Below are 9291 nucleotides of genomic sequence, written 5' to 3' on the forward strand. Positions count from 1 at the left end.
TGGAAAATATCAAATAATAGGTTCGCACAAATACACAATGTATAATAATTATGAAAATTCATAAACATGTTAAAATTAATATTATGTTTTAATTTATAAGTTCTAACTTATAAGTAAGTACCTATTAAATTAATTATATTTAAGAGGATGTTTGCACACCATTTGTTTTTCTCTCTCTAAGTCACACGCAACATAGCAAATTTGCGTTCCGTGGATCCAACTTATGTTGTTAGCTTTAGTATACGAGTGAATTAATTTATAATTAGACTTAAAGTTAAGATTATTAAATGTGTTCTAACGTTAGATTTTTTACGATATTTCAATTTGAATGCAGAAAAGAGCAATTTTAAATTACATAAATTTCCATAAAAATTGATTTATCGCAAAAAACCTAACTTAATACAAAGAAAATATTCTTAACTTAAAGTTTAATATTAAGTAAATTCACTTCAATATTAAAGCTAATAACACAAGGTTGAAATGTAAATTTGTTGTGTTGCATGTTAGTGTGAAGGAGAAAGCAAATAGTAGGCTGACAGTTGACACTCTGACATTCTCCTAAGAGGCTAAAAACGAATATTGATTGACGTATTATTCTGCAGATTAATATAATTTCGAAAAAAATTTCAATATATATCATTATTTGTTTCATGTTATTGTATTTATTACATGCATGCGGCCCGCGGACAAACTATATCCGATCTACGGACAAGTAAGAAAAAAACGATAATTTTCTTATATTTGTACATTTTTAGTTTTTATCAACCGCAGTAGATTATACACATATATATTATATATATATAGGCGGTGAAGCGTGATATAATAAAATAAAATATTATCTTTTAGCCCGTATTATTATTTTTATTATATTTTGTATACACTGTCAAAACTGATATGGCACGTAAATCGAGCGATCACCAGAGAGTCAGTTATCGTTGATGTCACGTTGCCTAATCATGAATGTCCGTGCCGTTTTGTTACGTAGATATTTTGTTTGAATGCTTAATCTAATTTTTTCTATAACGTGTGATTTTTTTATAAAAGTTCTACATTTTTATTTGAACAAAAATGCTAAAAGATGAAAAGTTTAAACTAAAAATAGACATTTTTGAAAATAAAACAATGTATTATTTTCCGTATAGATTATTTAAAAAAATATCAAGAAAAAGAATTGAGTTTTTTTATTTATGAACAATAAAGTATTATGCGTTTATGAGTTTATGCGGTAAATTTGTTTTCTATTTATCGAAAAAAAAAAATAATAATATGATTTCTGGATATTTATCTATAGGTATTTTACCTAGTACATAATATAATAAGTTTAATTATAAAAATAGCAAAAATTCACATGAATTATTATTTATAGCCTTATAGATATCAATCAAATTAATTTTAATTACGAGAAATGATTGTGTTTGAATAATTTGCACCGATTAAAGTTCAGACCCATCTGTTTTTGTAACTATCTTTGTATAATATTAAATTGTAATTTTGATAACAATTAACAATGATTATATGTACCTATGTTAAACCTATGGTTTGTAACACTATTATATGATATGAAATACTATACGTGCTTAGATTATGCGTGGGCATACATTACTTTAATTGATTTTTGATAACACTTTATAACACCACTATTTGGCAGCGAATCATTGAGTTTTTTGTTAACAACCACCGCCTAAGCCAGGTTCACAGCTACGACATTTATCGTGTTGTGTTCAAACTTTCAAAGGCATGAGGTTGGTCGTTCAACACTGGAATTCCGAATTTCCCTATAGATTATGATTAGTGAATGATATCGTAATTATTACGATGGAAAATCATGATACAAAAAAAAAAAAAAAACGCACACTATACGATCGACGACGTAATAATTGTAAGCCCGCTAGCCCGGCTTAACTTGAATGGTCAATAAGGTATAGTTGTGCAAAATAAAGTAGGTATATGAATCATTTTGAAATTCAAATTCATATTTGGCAATGCTGGCAGTGGCATAGTATGAAACTTGGTGGCCTAGAGCCTATGTTTCTTTAATAAAGAAATTAAATTATAATAAAACTGTTGGTTAGGTATTAAATAGCGATTCTAAGAGCTAATAATATATTATTTATGTATAAAAACTATGAAATTGTTACATGATGTTTAAAAATTTACTTTTTTAGTTTTGGTTTGAGAGAACTTGTCAACGACGGCTCACGCTCAAAATGTTATTTGCATAAACGGCACACTTCGTATATATGCGTACCAACGATGGGTTAAAATTTTACTTATTTCGTTAGATGCCCACGTTTATTTCCGTGGGAACCAACCTACATAAATATATGGACATGTCTGTTTCAAAACAGAAAAAAACATAATGTTAAGTTAAAATGAGATATTATTAAACTATATTTTTAATTTAATGTTTAGTATGTACTGCTATTTATTATTTTATTTTAACTATTATAGACAGGAAAAATGAATCTATTTACAATATCAGTTGTTTTCGCATGTTTAGGTTTCATTAATGTTGTACTACTTATAATTGAACTTGAAATATTTTCAGGAGTATCACTATAAAAAAAGGTATATTTGCAGGAGAGCAATTTTTCTTTTTCAATGCTCTGTATTTTTATTGTTTTTAATTTATTTTTTGAATATTTACTTAAATGTACACGTTTAGATATTATTAATAAAAAAATCACGATATTTTCATCAATAGAACTGAAGCTAACATAGTCGTTGTCAGTAATCTTTTAATCTTTGCAATTACCAAGTAAAACAATGGTGTGAAAATCGAGTAAATCATTAGTTAGATGCATAAAAATCTATGTAAATACAGTTTTTTATATTTGTTATTTATATTGCTAATATTACTGCAATACTAAAAATTCAAACTAAAAATACATCCAAGGTGATTTTGCATAACAAATCTACCCGGTTAGGATTAAAAAAATATATATGTATATACATACCTACACTCGACTCAGATAAAAAAAACTCGGAAAAATAAATGTATAACTAAAAAAACGGCATTTGCATACATTTTCGTGTAAAACTTAAATACTAATGATTTCCGGATTTTTTCGCATTATAATTTTTAAAATTTTAAAATTATTTTCAATTTTCAAAATAAAGTCATAAAAGTTGAATTTTTGGTGTTATTTTCTCAAAAATATGAAAATATTATATTTGCATACACTTTCATGTATAATTTGAAATTTAATGATTTTCACACTTTTTTTTGTATTATTGTTTATAGAACGTTCAAATATATAGTTTTCCTAAAAAAATCCAAATAATTTGAGAGATTCTAAACTAGATTTGTTTTAAGATCAAGATTCAAAAACATGAGTAATCAATATATTTATATAATTCAATAATTGGTAATAAAATGTTATCGTAATTTGTTATTTTAACTATAATAATTTGTTACCTAACCTAACCTCCAGTGTCGGCCACAGGGTTAGAAAGTATTGTAGCATTGAAAAATAAACTGTATTTGATGCGTTTGTTGGTGTTTCTAATAAGTAAACTAAAGATACCTACACGTTTAGATGGATAAGACCATAATTTTTTAATTATATATTTAATATTCACTATATTTATTATTTAACCAAGTAAAGTCAAGTAAATTAATTAATTGTTTGAATTAATTTTTATGAAATCTAGCTGTTAATAAACAGAATTATATTTTACATATTAATAGCTTTATACAATATCATATAATTTTTCAAATGTACAGCTATTTTGATATTTTATGACTTATTAATTATTTAGAACTAGATATCAATAAAACACGAATCAAGCAAATTTAGTTATTTTATTTTTGTGTTAAACGTAAGTACATATATACTTTTAAAAATATACTACCTATTAATAATTTTTTGAATTACATGATTATTATTAGATATTGCAGCGTTTCATTTTGATTATACATTAATTTTTTTTGTTATTAGAATAATAAAATGATAGAATTTGTTTAAGTTGCTGGTTAATAAATATTATCTACATTTCTATTAACTATCAGTGTAATAATATTTCGTTACTTATTTTCATCTTTTCAGATTTTTTATTAGTAATTTAAAATATCTCCATACAAAATAAGAGTTAATTTAGGAGACTGAAAAAAATGTACAGAATATAATGGGTATGAGACGCTTTAATGTGTAAAATAAATTAGAGTAGACTCAAGTACTCAGCAGCACTTAAGAAAATTCAACCACGATTTTTTTGCTTATTAATTAATCCTGACAGAAAGTTGATGTACTTTACTTTAGCAAATTATTTTATCTAAATAAATTAGAAAATATAATTAACTTGTTGATTTAAATGGTTGGTGATAAATGAACATTAAATTATTAAAATATCTCCTTTGTCAATAAATAACTACAGATGTGTACAGTTGATGTAATTTTAAACAAGGTGTTCTACGTGAAGTTACTAATTTAAAGTAGTGAGATAATGTATAAATTCCATTATCACAAGTTTTTAAATAAGTACATTTTGGTGACTCACTGTATTTAAGTTGTTATTACTTATTTTAATTATTTAATTTATAGGTTTATCCATGTAAATAATATTTTTTTTCAACTATTTGATTTAAGAATTTAAAACGAAATGTATTATAAACTTATAAGTATATTAATAAATATTTAACTGATAAAATTTTTTAATTTAATATATGACGTTGTTGATCGTATATTTGAAATTTTTCTAGAAAGTCTTTAATATTATATTCAACGTTTAAATTATATAGTATAATTATTATACTAAAATATAATATTATCTGCATTGTACTTTTAACAATTTTAGTTCGGCGAATATAAAAGTTTTGTTAATTTATACCAATATATACATTACTAAATGATTAAATCAATTTTAAATTTTTCAATTATTTTTTAAATTAAAAAAATTAAATATTTTGATTTTAGTATCATAACTTTAATAGTGCTCTATCATTTAGCTGCATCTAACATTTCTGGATATAACCTAGAATTAATCCAAGTTTATAATTATTATTAATAAGATTTTAGCGGAGCAATGAATATATTTGTTTTATTATAATTATGTGTGTTTTTGTTGCGTCTGATGTCACCTTTAGAATTAGTGAAAATAAAAATGCACTGATTTTCGAATTGAGGATGTTTTATAAGTATATAGTTGCATGGTATTTTGAGGTTAAAACAAGGGAAAATAAATTAAAGTAAAAAGGGAATATTTAGGCAATAATGGTTTTGGTTAAAATTGATTTTGTTATTTCGTTATAATTCAAAAATGAACAGCTGTAGAGATTTGAATTTATCACCAAATATTTATATATTATACATAAATATTGACATTTTCAAGACATAATACAGTTTTCAAAATTTTCTTGGATCTTTTTGTAATATTTAAAAACATTTGAAACTTTTGACTAAAATTGTTTTTGCTTTATTTAGATATTATTGTTTTTACTAAAAAAGTTTCTTCAAGTTCTTATTACAGAAACCTAAAACTACAGCCACAATTGTTTGTTATAAATACTTATTTTTAATTTTTTTTCAAAATTGATCACTGATCAGAATCATAAGAATTTGCAAATTATTTTTTATTATATTTTTAACTATTAGACATTAGGTTTTAAAACATTTTTAAAAAGTTACTTATTGAATATTCGGCTGTAACAAGATTGTGTTCGTTTTACCTTTTTACATGAAAAAAACGCAACACGATAACGTTTCATGAAGTATAGATGTTATTCTTTTAAGAGTTTTCTAATACACTATTTACTTGTAAAAATATTAATGTTTGGCAAAATAAACATTTGTGTATTCCTAGTATGTATGAAATAAAGACATACAATTTTCAAAACCGATATTCTATAAGTTATAATATGATAACTGGGCATATGATATTATAAAGTACGTTTAAGTATGTGTATACTATATATAATATAAGTATGCATACATATATTATTTTGAGTGTACTAATTTCATAATATAAAATAATTTTAATAAATCCAAAAACTTACTTTTGTTGTCAGTCTTAACTTTCTAAGCCTGTAAAATTGGAAAGAAAATTATTAAAAAGATCAATGCCTGTATTTCATGTGGCGCAATTGTGTTGCAGCGTGATATTCAAACGTATTTAATAATTTTAATTAAACATATTAATTGTAGAAATTTTAAAAGATTCCATTATTATTTATTTTATAATTTTTTGTACACATTTTGATATATTCAGACTTAGACTTTATTAAAAAGTTTTAAGATTACAAAATTCCTTAAATAGGTACCTAAGTTTTTTTATAGCAATTTAAAAACATTAATAATTTTGATAAAATTCATCAAAATTATGACAATTTGTAAATTATACTTGGTAGTTAAGAACAATAATATTTTTAATTTTTATAATTTAGATCTGACAATTTAATGCAAGGTTTCTCATAGAAATAAAAAAATTTCAAAATTACAAATGTACAATTTTTTTTTATGAATTGCATGTTAAAATGTAGACAAAATGTTATTAAAATGTTATTTTAATTTTATTTTGCTTTTATTTCTAAATAATTATTAATATTATAGTCTCGAAACTTTTCGAAATTATATTGATTTACTTTACATATAAGTATAATGCAATTTTAAAATATTGATATTAGTCTTAAGCTATTTATACAACGAATCTGTTCAACCTAACCTAACCGGTTTGCAGTAGGCAGTAGCTGTGTTGGTATTGACTTATAAGTTAATAACAGCCAGGGACGGCCTGACCCACCGGGAGTTTCCCGCTGGCCTGATTTATTGGGATTTGTCATTGACCTGACGGCTATATCAAATTATTTTTTTTGAATAATTAGGTAGTTTTTAATTTCTTTATATTAAAAAAAAATATATTATTAATATTTGTAAACTACTATATTACAGTATAAAAATCCCGATTCGAACACCCGTAGCCCGTAAAGTAAATTATAATATAATAAGTTATTAGGCTACCTATTACTAAAAGATAATAACTAGAATTGCTCATTTTATATGGGTATTTTGGGATGCATAAAAGCATTATTATTATTGTGTAAGTTTTGTCGGAGAATTAATACGTTTTACAAATAATTGGGCATTTTCAAAAATGTCGATTGCAGATGATGATGAAATAATGAATTGGGAGATTGATATAGGAGGATGATTTGGAAGTTGACTGAGAAAATAAGTCAAGTTATGTGCAATAATTGTAAAAACTGTACACTGTGTTGTTACAAATTATTGATAAAATACAATTTATACAATAACGCTTATCAAGTATTAACAGTTGCTTATAAGTAAAGTTAGGATGTTGATGACCTAAAAAACACACAAAAATGCCCTAAAAGCTTCAAAAATTACCTTAAAAATGGTCTAAAAAACTAATTAAGTAAGTGAAAAAAATGCATTTATAAATAATAATTTTTATTGGAGATATGGACGTGATAATGAGTGTAATAGTAATTTAAAATATGAATTATAAATTATAATATTAATAAAATAATAAACAACAGTATACATTTACATTTTAAGCATTATATGAAATTATAAAAATAAATTAAATGTAAAATATAAATTAAATTACATTTTAAATAAATTAAATTTGTTTCCAAACTTGAGTTTAACACTTGCTTTAAAATATAAAATTGCTCCACATTGTATGAAAACTACAAAAAAATGACCTAAAAGATGAAAAAATGACGTTAAAAAAATGCATTTATAGCTAAAAATGCAATAAAATTAGAATATTCTGCATCAAGAGAGCATGAATCAAATTTTTAGCTAGAATAGCATTGTATAGAATTAAAGGAAAAAAATGCAAAAGTCACGAATATCCTAACTACTTATAAGTATTTATTGTGTCTTCCTGTTACCCAAGTTGCCTTTGATCCATCATTTTCTACATTATAGTATATAAAAAAAAAAGGTTAAGAAATAAATTTTGTAATGCAAATGCTGAAAAATAAATTTTGATAAATATTGATAATGATCAAATAATTGATTTATTGTCATAAAAAAGTAGCTTCTTTCAACATGTCTTTAAAATGTCATAATACTTATTATTTATATTTAAAATATAAAATTAATTATAAAAGCTTAATTTATTCTTTTTAGTTTGTTTATTAGCGTTTATAAAATATAATTTGTAATAAAAAATTCAAACTTATAGTGGTTAATTGAACTTTTTGTCCAATCGTTTAAAAAGAATATATAGTCATAGAGATAGGTGTAACTAGGGCTTCAGGCTTCGAATTGAATTGAGATGAACAGTCTTACTAAAATATTGATACTGATTGAATGTCTACTTTTTTTTTATATCCTCTTTCATATAATAATAACTAAAATATTAGATAAATATATAATTATAAAATAAATTGGGTGGTATTGATGGGGAGGGGGTAGAACATAAGCTTAGCCATCCCCCCACTAAAGTAACACCTATCAGGTAAACATAGATATGTGGCCTGGGTAATAAATTTTCCTAGCCTGAATTTATCTCCCAGGCCGTCCCTGATAACAGCTAGTAATATTATATGAAAAATATTATGATATATAATATTTCACAAACGTGATTTGTTTTTTTTTAAATTAGTTCCACCCACCGTATTACTAATAGAATAATAAATTATGAATAGTAATATGAATGTATAATAAAATATTCTAAGAAATATAAATTGACAGACGATCTCCGTTCAAAATCGTTTGCAATGATTTATGATTATAAATTGTAATATTGAACTTAAATTTAACGCTTCTATTACAGTAACCTACTCAATGACAAGGTACACTCGATGCCTATAAATATATAACAGAATGAGTTTGTGATATTTTTATTTCCATGTCATTTAATAAACTTTGCAGCGTAGTTAAATGTTATTGCTTAAAAAATATACATTATGCTTGCTGAGATGAAGCAAATTTAATTATAACTTGTAAGACAAAATATGCCTTTATAATTTAGTTGTAAATTAATAATTATATAGTATTATTAATACTAAAATAATTATTATATTATGCAGTACATAATACATATGCTTTTCTGTAAGAATGTTATTATGTTAACTGTGGTTAAATATTTTTGGAAATTCATTACAAAAATGTGTATTTTGAAAACATTGTCCCTATGGGGTTCTATGATCAATTTTTTCTCGTTGTTTGTGAAATTATAATGCTCATAAAAACCTTGTATTAAATTTATTTTTTTGTAACTGTTGAATAATTAGAATTTAATGTGATTTACATTTGCCTATATTTTATAAAATATTGTTTCCAAAATTAGGAATGGAAGTGTACGAAGTTAAAATTGCAG

Source organism: Rhopalosiphum maidis, chromosome 3 (assembly GCF_003676215.2).
Source record: "Rhopalosiphum maidis isolate BTI-1 chromosome 3, ASM367621v3, whole genome shotgun sequence".
Taxonomy (NCBI): domain Eukaryota; kingdom Metazoa; phylum Arthropoda; class Insecta; order Hemiptera; family Aphididae; genus Rhopalosiphum; species Rhopalosiphum maidis.